The sequence below is a fragment of the Mus musculus genome, chromosome 3 (assembly GCF_000001635.26).
Source record: "Mus musculus strain C57BL/6J chromosome 3, GRCm38.p6 C57BL/6J".
NCBI classification, from domain to species: domain Eukaryota; kingdom Metazoa; phylum Chordata; class Mammalia; order Rodentia; family Muridae; genus Mus; species Mus musculus.
The window spans coordinates 90,466,385-90,475,935 of NC_000069.6; the positions used below are offsets into that span (position 1 = coordinate 90,466,385).

Consider the following 9,551-nt stretch of genomic DNA (forward strand, 5'->3'; position numbering starts at 1 on the left):
CCATCAATGAGTACCTCCCCTTTCTTCTTCGCCGCCTCCCAGATCCCGCAGATTAACAGAGCAAGATGACCAGGTGGGAGGGTGGAGTTAACTCTTTAGTTCCCCAAATAATGATGGAAACTGGGGAGAGAGAGTGGGTGGCTAGAGAAGAGATGTAACCTCGTGTGAGTGTTTTGTGTGGAAGATCATTAAAATAGGACTGTGAAGTTCTGGTTGGAAATGACCACGGGAAGAATAAATGAAGGAGCGAGTCTTTGGGACGGAACGCCATGGGATTAGTCTGCCCTCTAATGGTTATCCGCATTCATTAACCGTATTGCGCCATCAACTTCGCCAGCCTTGAGCCCGAACAGGATCTTAAGGTCAGCAAACATTTCAAGAGGACCAGCTGTGTCAAGTGCCAGTTAAATGCTGACGGCATAACGATGAAATATATAATATTATTATATATGTTTTGAGGACAAATAACCATAACACAATATACTTTAAGCACTGGAAAAAGAGACAGGGATATGCCCAGAGACCGAGATGAGAGCTATTAATTCTACCTGGATTGGAGCCAGGAAAACTTCCAAAGAGAGAAAAACTCACCGAGGGTCAAAGGATAAAAAAGGGTACTTGGGGCTGGAGATATAGTTCAATAGTTAAGAACGTTTATTGCCCTTCCAGAGAACCAGAGTTCCGTTCCCAGCACCTACATCAAGTGGCTCATAACCATTATTCCAGCATTCCAGCTCCAGGGGAACCTCTGGGGATCTCTCTCTCTCTCTCTCTCTCTCTCTCTCACACACACACACACACACACACATACATCTGGCATACAAACACATATGTATGATTTAAAATAAATCTAGTTAAGAAAGGAAAGAAAAAGGTATTATGTGGAGAAAGCAAACTGTTGAAGTCTATTTTCTATACATGAAGAGTTAGGATTTTTTATGGAGGCAGACTTGCAGTCTCTTTGTTTTATTTAATTATCTTTGTCCATACTAATTTTTATTTATTTATTTATTTATTTATTTTATTTATTTATTTATTTTTGGTTTTTCGAGACAGGGTTTCTCTGTGTAGCCCTGGCTGTCCTGGAACTCACTCTGTAGACCAGGCTGGCCTCGAACTCAGAAATCTGCCTGCCTCTGCCTCCTGAGTGCTGGGATCAAAGGCGAGCGCCACCACTGTTTGGCCTTAAGTAGTTTTTCTTACATATTAAGACTCTGTGAGTATATCCATCTAAATGGAAAGCCAGAGGCATAGGGTCCCCTGGAGCTGGAGTCCCAGGCCGTTGTCAGCCATGCTCCCAGGTGCTGGGAACAGAACTGAAGCCTGCAGAGGTGAGTCCTCCTGACTACTGGGCCCTTCTCTAAGCCCCTGATTTAAAAAAAAGAAAATTTGTGTGTGTGTGTGTGTGTGTGTGTGTGTGTGTGTGCGCGCGCGCGCAAGTACCTTTAGAGGCCTGAAGAGGGCTTTTGATCTCTTAGAGCTTGAATTTCAAACAGTCGTGAACCACCCCACACAGATGTTGGAACCTAACTTGGACAAGTCCTCTGTAACTGCAGCAAGCTCTCTTCTCCACTGAGCCATTTCTCTATCCCCCCTGCTTTTCCTGAGATATTGAAAAGCTAGCCACATAGGCCCCATGTCCCTTACAGCACCATCAATGGGAGCAAGTGCCCATGGCCTCCCTGCTGAATCATCACGGTTTCTACCCACATTACCACAAGTGCAGTATCTGACTGCTATAGGAGGCTGCATTGTTAACCCTGAGCTGGGAAGTGGGAATGACTGAGTGGGAAGTAGGCCAGAGGAAATGAGGTCAGTAAAGCTTTTGTGTGACAGGTGCTTGTTATGTGGTAGGAAGCAGAGTAGAGTCCCCATGTAGCGGCGCATGGGGGATGGAAGCTGTTTTGTAAACAGGGTCAGTGGGACTCTGAGGAGAGAAGAGACATTGACCTCTTTAGTCGATAAACTAAAACAAGAGGTTTGGGTGGATGGTAATTTATTGAATATGCAGTGCCTATAGATACCAAGTAGAGGTTCCCATATGCTTCTGGTAACGCTGGAGTTTGGGAGCAATGACTGGATTAGAAACATCGTTAGGTCATTGAATTCTTGTCAGTATGGTGGACTAAATCTGGAGCTGCAAATAGCTAAAATGTTGGTTGAATTATTTTTTAAAGAGTTATTGTTATATGTAAGTACATTGTAGCTGTCTTCAGACACATGGGAAGAGGGCGTCAGATCTCATTATGGATGGTTGTGAGCTGGGATTTGAAGTCAGGACCTTTGGAAGAGCAGTCAGTGCTCTTCCCGCTGAGCCATCTCTTCAGCCCGAATTATCTTTTAAAGGTAAGCGAAGATAATCTACTCAGGAAGCTTTTAGTGGCTGTTGGTTGGAGGTAAAGTTCTAGGGATAAGGCCTGGGGCTGCAGTGGAAAGAACAGATGATCAGTATTCCCTTCTTCCTTCCTCCCTTCCCCTTCAACAGCATTCACACCGCCCTTCCAACATGTCTTCAGGGTAGCAGTGCCCTCATGGACCTCAGAAGTCCCTCCTTCCTGTATCCCCTCATCCACATGCCAGTGAACAAAGGTACGCTTTGCACACATCAGGTCAAACTTGTGGTCTGGGTGATCCCAGGCCTCAGCAATGACACCAGTGCTGTTCAGCATGCACACAGCTCACTGTGGCTGGTCCGGGTTTCTTCCTCTGGGAGAGGTGTGTGCCAGCCTTGAGGCCATTGGAGTATGAGACTACAAACTACATGCTGTACATGGTCTCAATGGTGGCAGACCGAACATTGACATCTTTAGGAACCACATCACCAGACCATGTCAAGCATCAAACCTCCGTGTTTACTATGGTGAGGTGACTTTTTAATCATATGATTGGCTAGCTCAATGTAAGTACTTGTGATCTTTGCAGAAGAACCTGGGTCCTGATAGGCTTTCTCAGCAGAGTAGACGGGCATATGTAGGAAGGTGGAAATGGAAGTCTATCAAATGGAAGGAGGACAGTGATAGAAGATAGAAACTGCCTACGGTGACAATTGAGGTTAATGTAGGTTGGGTGTTCAATATTAGGGTTTCTATGACAGATGTCATAGACGGTCTCATTGTCTACCATGAAAATACAGTCAGAGGGCCGCAAGATAGTGACGGTGGAGTTGTAGGGTTCAAAGACAGCCGTGAAAACTCGGGGCTGGCTAAGTGAGGAACTCCAGCTGTAATCAGCATGGAGACGTTTAGCATCAAGGAGAACCTAGAACCATTTTCCTACCAAAGGTATGGAAAAACAGGACTTGAGCCCCTGCTAGTCAGCCCGTAAATCCCATCTAAGTCAGAGTCATTGATCTCATCGTCCATGGGTAGTCCTTCTTGGCATAGTTACTGGCAGCATTTCCCTTGCCTATAATGAACTGCTCATGATGGGAAAGCTGGAGGTGTGTCAGTACAAACTCCATCTTTAAAAAAAATTTTTTTTTTATTAGAACACACATGATATGCACTTACTGATAAGTGGATATTAGTCCAGAAACTCAGAATACCCAAGATACAATTTAAAAAACACATGAAACTCAAGAAGAAGGAAGACCAAAGTGTGGATACTTCTATCCTTCTTAGAAGGGGGAACAAAATACCCATGGAAGGAGTTACAGAGACAAAGTTCGGAGCAGAGACTGAAGGAAAGACCATCCAGAGACTGCCCCACATGGGGACCCATCCCATATACAATCACCAAACTCAGACACTATTGTGGATGCCAACAAGATTTTGCTGACAGGAGCCTGATATAGTGGTCTCCTGAGAGGCTCTGCCAGTGCCTGACAAATACAGAAGTGGATGCTCACAGTCATCCATTGGATGGAGCACAGGGTTTCCAATGAAGGAGCTAGAGAAAGTACTCAAGGAGCTGAAAGGTTTTGCAGCCCTATAGGAGGACCAACAATAAGAACTAACCAGTACCCTGAGAGATCCCTGGGACTAAACCACCAATCAAAGAAAGCACATGGTGGTCTCTAGCTGCTTATGTAACAGAGGATGGCCTAGTCATCCATCAATGGGAGGAGAGGCCCTTGGTCTTGCCAAAGTTCTATGCCAAAGTACAGGGTAATGCCAGGGCCAGGAAGTGGGAGTGGGTGGGTTGGGAAGCAGGGGGTGGGGGGAGGGAATAGGGGATTTTCGCAGAGGAAACTAGGAAAGAGGATAACATTTGAAATGTAAATAAAGAAAATATCTAATTAAAAAAAATAAAAAGATTTATTTATTTATTCATATGAGTGCTCTATTTGCATGTATGCCTGCATGACAGAAAAGGCCATCAAATCCCATTATAGATAGTTGTGAGCCACCATGTGGGTGCTGGGAATGAACTTGGAACCTCTGGAAGAGTAGACAGTACTCCTAATCACTGAGCCAGCTCTCCAACCTGTGGGTCTCATCTTTAATAACTGTTGTCAGCACACACTTGTCAGCACCTGTCTCACTAAATGAGATATTGAAGAAGTCATCTCCTCCTAATGGTCTTGTCACTTAGCATTTGCTCATCATACTGGTCTCTATGGATACAGATGTACTCCTGCAAGGTGCTACAGGTTAGGAGTCAACAGAAGGAAGCACTGGGTCCTGGTTACCACCCCCCTATAAGCAAGAATCAGGTAAATAATGCACTGAGAAAAAGAAAAGACAGCCGGGCGTGGTGGCGCACACCTTTAATCCCAGCACTCAGGAGGCAGAGGCAGGCGGATTTCTGAGTTCGAGGCCGGCCTGGTCTACAAAGTGAGTGCCAGGACAGCCAGGGCTACACAGAGAAACCCTGTCTCGAAAAACCCAAAAAAAAAAAAAAAAAAAAAAAAAAAAAAAAAAAGACTTCTTGTCCAATATCCTTAGCTATCAGGGGAATGGAAATCAAAATTATTTTGAGATTCTATCTTATATTGTCAGAATGGTTACTATCAATAACATAAGTGATAGCTTATGCTTGGGAGGATAAGGACATGGGGAAACCTTCCTCAATTGCTGGTGGGGGTGCAAACTCGTACAGCCACTATAGTATCTCAGAGAATTGGAAATCAATCTACTTCAAGACCAAGCTATACCATATCCAAAGGATGCTCCATCCTACCACAAGGACACTTGCTCAATCATATTCATTGCACTTTTTTCCCCCCATAATAGCCAGAGACTGGAAATAACCTGGATATCCTTTAACATCTAGGTTAAAGATGGATAAAGAAAACGTGGCACATTTACACAATGAAGTTAAAAAACAATGACATCATGAAATTTGCAGGCAAATGGATGGAACTAGAAAAGATGGTATATATTTACTTATAAGTTTACATCAGCTGTTAGGTCAAGTACAATCATGCTACAGTCTTCCTGGGAAGGGTAAATAAAATAGATTTCCGCAGTGGGTGGGGATGGGAACAGAAGGAATCAGCCAGTGGGTGGGAGACATAGAATGACAGAGTCCTGGAAGAGATGACTGGAATTGGGAGGCATTTGGGGATTGATGTAGAAACCCAGTGTAGTGGATACTCCCTGGAATCTGTGAGAATGACCTTAGTGAAGTCTCCTATTAATGGGGGATCCGGAGCACAAACTGGTCGTCTTCTGTAACCAGGCAAGGCACCTAGCAGTAGGAATAGGACACCAACCAAGCCACAAAACTTTCAACCTACAATCTGTTGTGCCTACAAGACATGCTGGGGCAACGGTGGCATGGTACAGAACCTGTGGAAGTGGCCAACCAATGACTGGTCCAACTTGTGGTCCACTACACTAGAGGGATCCCAAGTCTGAATACACTCCCTGGATGACCAGGAACCAGCCCTGAGATCTAGGATAGAACCAAACACAACTGGCCAAAAAAAAAAAATCAAAACAAAACAAGTCAATGGAATTAGGAATCATTATTCCTAATGATATTCTGACACTCGTAGATTGGTGCCTAGTCCAATAGTCAACAGAGAGGCTTCCTCTAGCAACTGATGGGAGCAGATGCAGAGACCAAAACCAAACACTAGGGGGATCCAAGGGAATCCGGAAGAAGAGGGGGTAGATGAAGAAGCCGGTAGGGTAGATGACACTACAATAACACAGAATCTGTCTCTTCCAGCAGAGTGGAGACTCTGCAGACAAATAAATCAGCATTCATCTCTCTAATCACACCCTGCTGAATCCTAAAAACAAAACAAACAAACAAACCCCCCTCCCCAATCAAGGCTCAGTGAGGCTCACAGAAACTGAAGCAGTAAATCCAATCCACATATGTGTCCAAGCTAGGTTGTCTGCATGTACTTTATGATTGTACAGCTTGGTATTCTTGTGGAACTTCCAACAATGGAAGTGAGTGTTGTCTCTGACTCTTTTGCCTGCACTTGGGATCGTTTTCTGTGTACTGAGTTGTCAAGTCCAACCATGATATGAGGGTTGTCCAGTCTTATTGTAGTCTTGTTAGGCCAAGTTCAATGGATATCCTTGGGAGACCTGCTCACCTTTTCCCTCCCCCACCCACGCTGAAGGGAAACAGATTAGTTGATCTGGGGAAGAGGGAATCGAGGAACTGAGAGGAGTGAAGAGAGGAGTGATCTTTGTGAGTTCCAGCCAGAGATTCACAGTGAAACATTATAAAACAGAACAAAATACAAGGTGGCCACCCTTTTTTTTTTTTTTTTTTTTGGTTTTTTTTCGAGACATGGTTTCTCTGTGTAGACTGGCTGTCCTGGAACTCACTTTGCAGACCAGGCTGGCCTTGAACTCAGAGATCTGCCTGCCTCTGCCTCCTGAGTGCTGGGATTAAAGGCATGCGCCACCACTGCCCGGCCACACTTTTAATCCCAGCACTGGGGAGGCAGAGGCAGGCAGATCTCTGAGTTCAAGGCCAGCCTGGTCCACAGAGCAAATTCTAGGACAGCCAGCCAAGGCTACATAGAGAAGCCCTGCCTCAAAAAGTCCAAAATCAAACCAAACAACCAAATAAACAAAACCAAAGACAAACAAAACCAAATATCAAATTCCAAAAAACTCAGGAGAGTTTCACCCTGGGACAAGTGAAAGAAGCCAGACTTCCCCTCCCCCTCCCCACCCCCAAACTGGGGCTTGGAGTTTAAAGGCACGTGCTACAAAAAAAGCATGAGAACTTGAGTTCATTCCCAGGACCTACTCTGACTGACCCGGCACTTACAAAGAGAGGCAAGAGAACTGACTCCTGCAAGCTGTCCTCTGATCTCTACGTGCATGCCATGGCACAGACATGCGTACATATACATAAATAAACACAAAAATTAAAACAAAATAACAAAAAACAAAAATAAAGATGGTAATTTAAAAATTAAAAGAAAATAACAGGCAGAGGTGGGCATAGTGGCACAAACTGGGCTGTACCCCCTGTACAGCGGTTGGCAGGCTGCAGCAGGAAGAGTTCTGAGTATGTAGACTAATTTGGTCTACACAGCAAGTTCCAGGCAAAGTTTACATAGAGAGACTATGTGGAGTAGATCCTAAGGACCCAGGAACAGGTAGAAGACTCACCTGGACTTGGCTGTGGCACATTCTCCCTACCTCAAACCATGCACACATAGTAATGAAGAAACTTAATTTTTTGCAGCAGCTTAAGGTATGTTTTAGATGAACCTTTTTTATGTGTATGAATGCTTTGCTTGCATATATGTCTGTGCACCATGTGCGTACCTGATGCCTGTGGATGTCAGAGAACTATGTTTGACCCCCTGGAACTGGAGTACAGACAATTGTGAGCCACCATGTGGGTGAAGGGAACTGACACTTCTTGGTCCTCTGCAAGAGTAAAATAACAAGTGTTCTTAACCGCTGGGCCATCTCTCTAGTCCCTAAGTAAATAAACTATTATTATTATTATTATTATTATTATTATTTTAATTATTATTGAGATAGGGTTTCTCTATGCAGCCCTGGCTGTCCTGGAACTTGTTCTGTAGATCAAAGGCCAGCCTCCAATTCAGAGATCTGCCTGCCTGTACCTCCCCAGTGCTGGGATTAAAGGCCTGCACCACAAGGTTGGGTTTAAAGATGTATTTTATGTTAAGTTATGTGTGTATATGTATACATGCTTATGCGTACAATGTGCTAGAGGGCAGAAGAGATTGGCCGAACTTTAGTCCTGAAAGAACAGTGCGTGCTCTTGACTGCTGAGCCTTTTCTGAGCCACTCCCAATTAAAAGAAAACCTAGGGCTGGAGAGATGGCTCAGAAGTTAAGAGCACTGACTGCTCTTCCAGAGGTCCTGAGTTCAATTCCCAGCAACCACATGGTGGCTCAGGACCATATATCTGATGCCCTCTCCAGGCCTGCAAACATACATGCAGGCAAAATACTGTATACATAATCAATCAATCAATCTTAAAAAAAAAAAAAGAAAAGAAAAAAGGAAAGGAAAGAAAAGAAAATCTAAAGGCAAACTTAACCCATGATGGTAGAAATCCAATATGGTTACCTTTCTGAGATGATGAAAGACTTTTTGTGAGGCAGGATCTCCTATGTAGACTTACCTGGCATGGACTGGCTACATAGAATAGTTTGACCTTGAACTCTCAGATCCTCCAGCTGCTGCCTCTCAGGTGCTATAATTAAAGGCATGCTCCACCATGTTTGCCAAAATAGCGTTCTTTTTTTTTTTTTTAATTCTGTTATATTTATGTTGTGTTTATGGGTGTCACCACACCCACAACCTTTATAGTGAGGTCGGAGAACAAAATGCAGAAATCGCTGCTCTCCTTCCACCACTGTGGGTCTCAGAGGTTGAACTCAGGTTGTCGCGATTATACCTGCTGACTCACCTTGCTAACACGATAAAGTATTCCCTATTTTAATGAAGGTGCAGTTAGGTTACTTGAAAGGAATATATGCCTACGAAAGTAAGTAATACACCAATACTTGTCAGAATCACCTAACATAGCGAAGTGGGGAGGAGCTGGTGGAACTGGGGAAGAGAAATATGTGATCAAGATATATTGTATGACCCAGCACTCGGGAGGCAGAGGCAGGCGGATTTCTGAGTTCGAGGCCAGCCTGGTCTACAAAGTGAGTTCCAGGACAGCCAGGGCTACACAGAGAAACTCTGTCTCGGAAAAACCAAAAAAAAAAAAAAAAAAAAAAAAAAAAAAAGATATATTGTATGAATTTTTTTCAATAAAAAGAATCATATAATAGTAATGCTATCGAGGGAATAGTGGTGGTAAGTGGAATTAAGTTATTTCTCATATTTCCATAAGGTAAAAGTTATGTTTTCAGGTGAGGCGGCACACGCTGGAGATTGCTGAGTTTGATGACAGCTCGGGCTACACTAACGAGTATTATGTAAGTCAGGATGACCGAAAAAGACGCTATCTAAAAAAAAAAAAAAAAAAAAAAAGTTGGAGAAGAAAAAAGAATTGTATTTCTTGTTATGGAAAGGAAAATTTAATTAGATTGTCAAAATTTTAAAAACAAAGCCTCCGATAGCAGAGGATGGTTTCGATCCATCGACCTCTGGGTTATGGGCCCAGCACGCTTCCGCTGCGCCACTCTGCTACCC

General features: G+C 43.8%; 1 non-coding gene across 1 annotated transcript; it reads right to left on the reverse strand.

The window, feature by feature from the left end:
• Positions 1 to 9,475: 9,475 nt before the first annotated feature.
• Positions 9,476 to 9,547, reverse strand: n-TMcat11. Its single transcript has one exon. It is a non-coding gene; the product is annotated as a tRNA-Met (tRNA).
• Between the last annotated feature and the right edge of the window lie 4 nt (positions 9,548 to 9,551).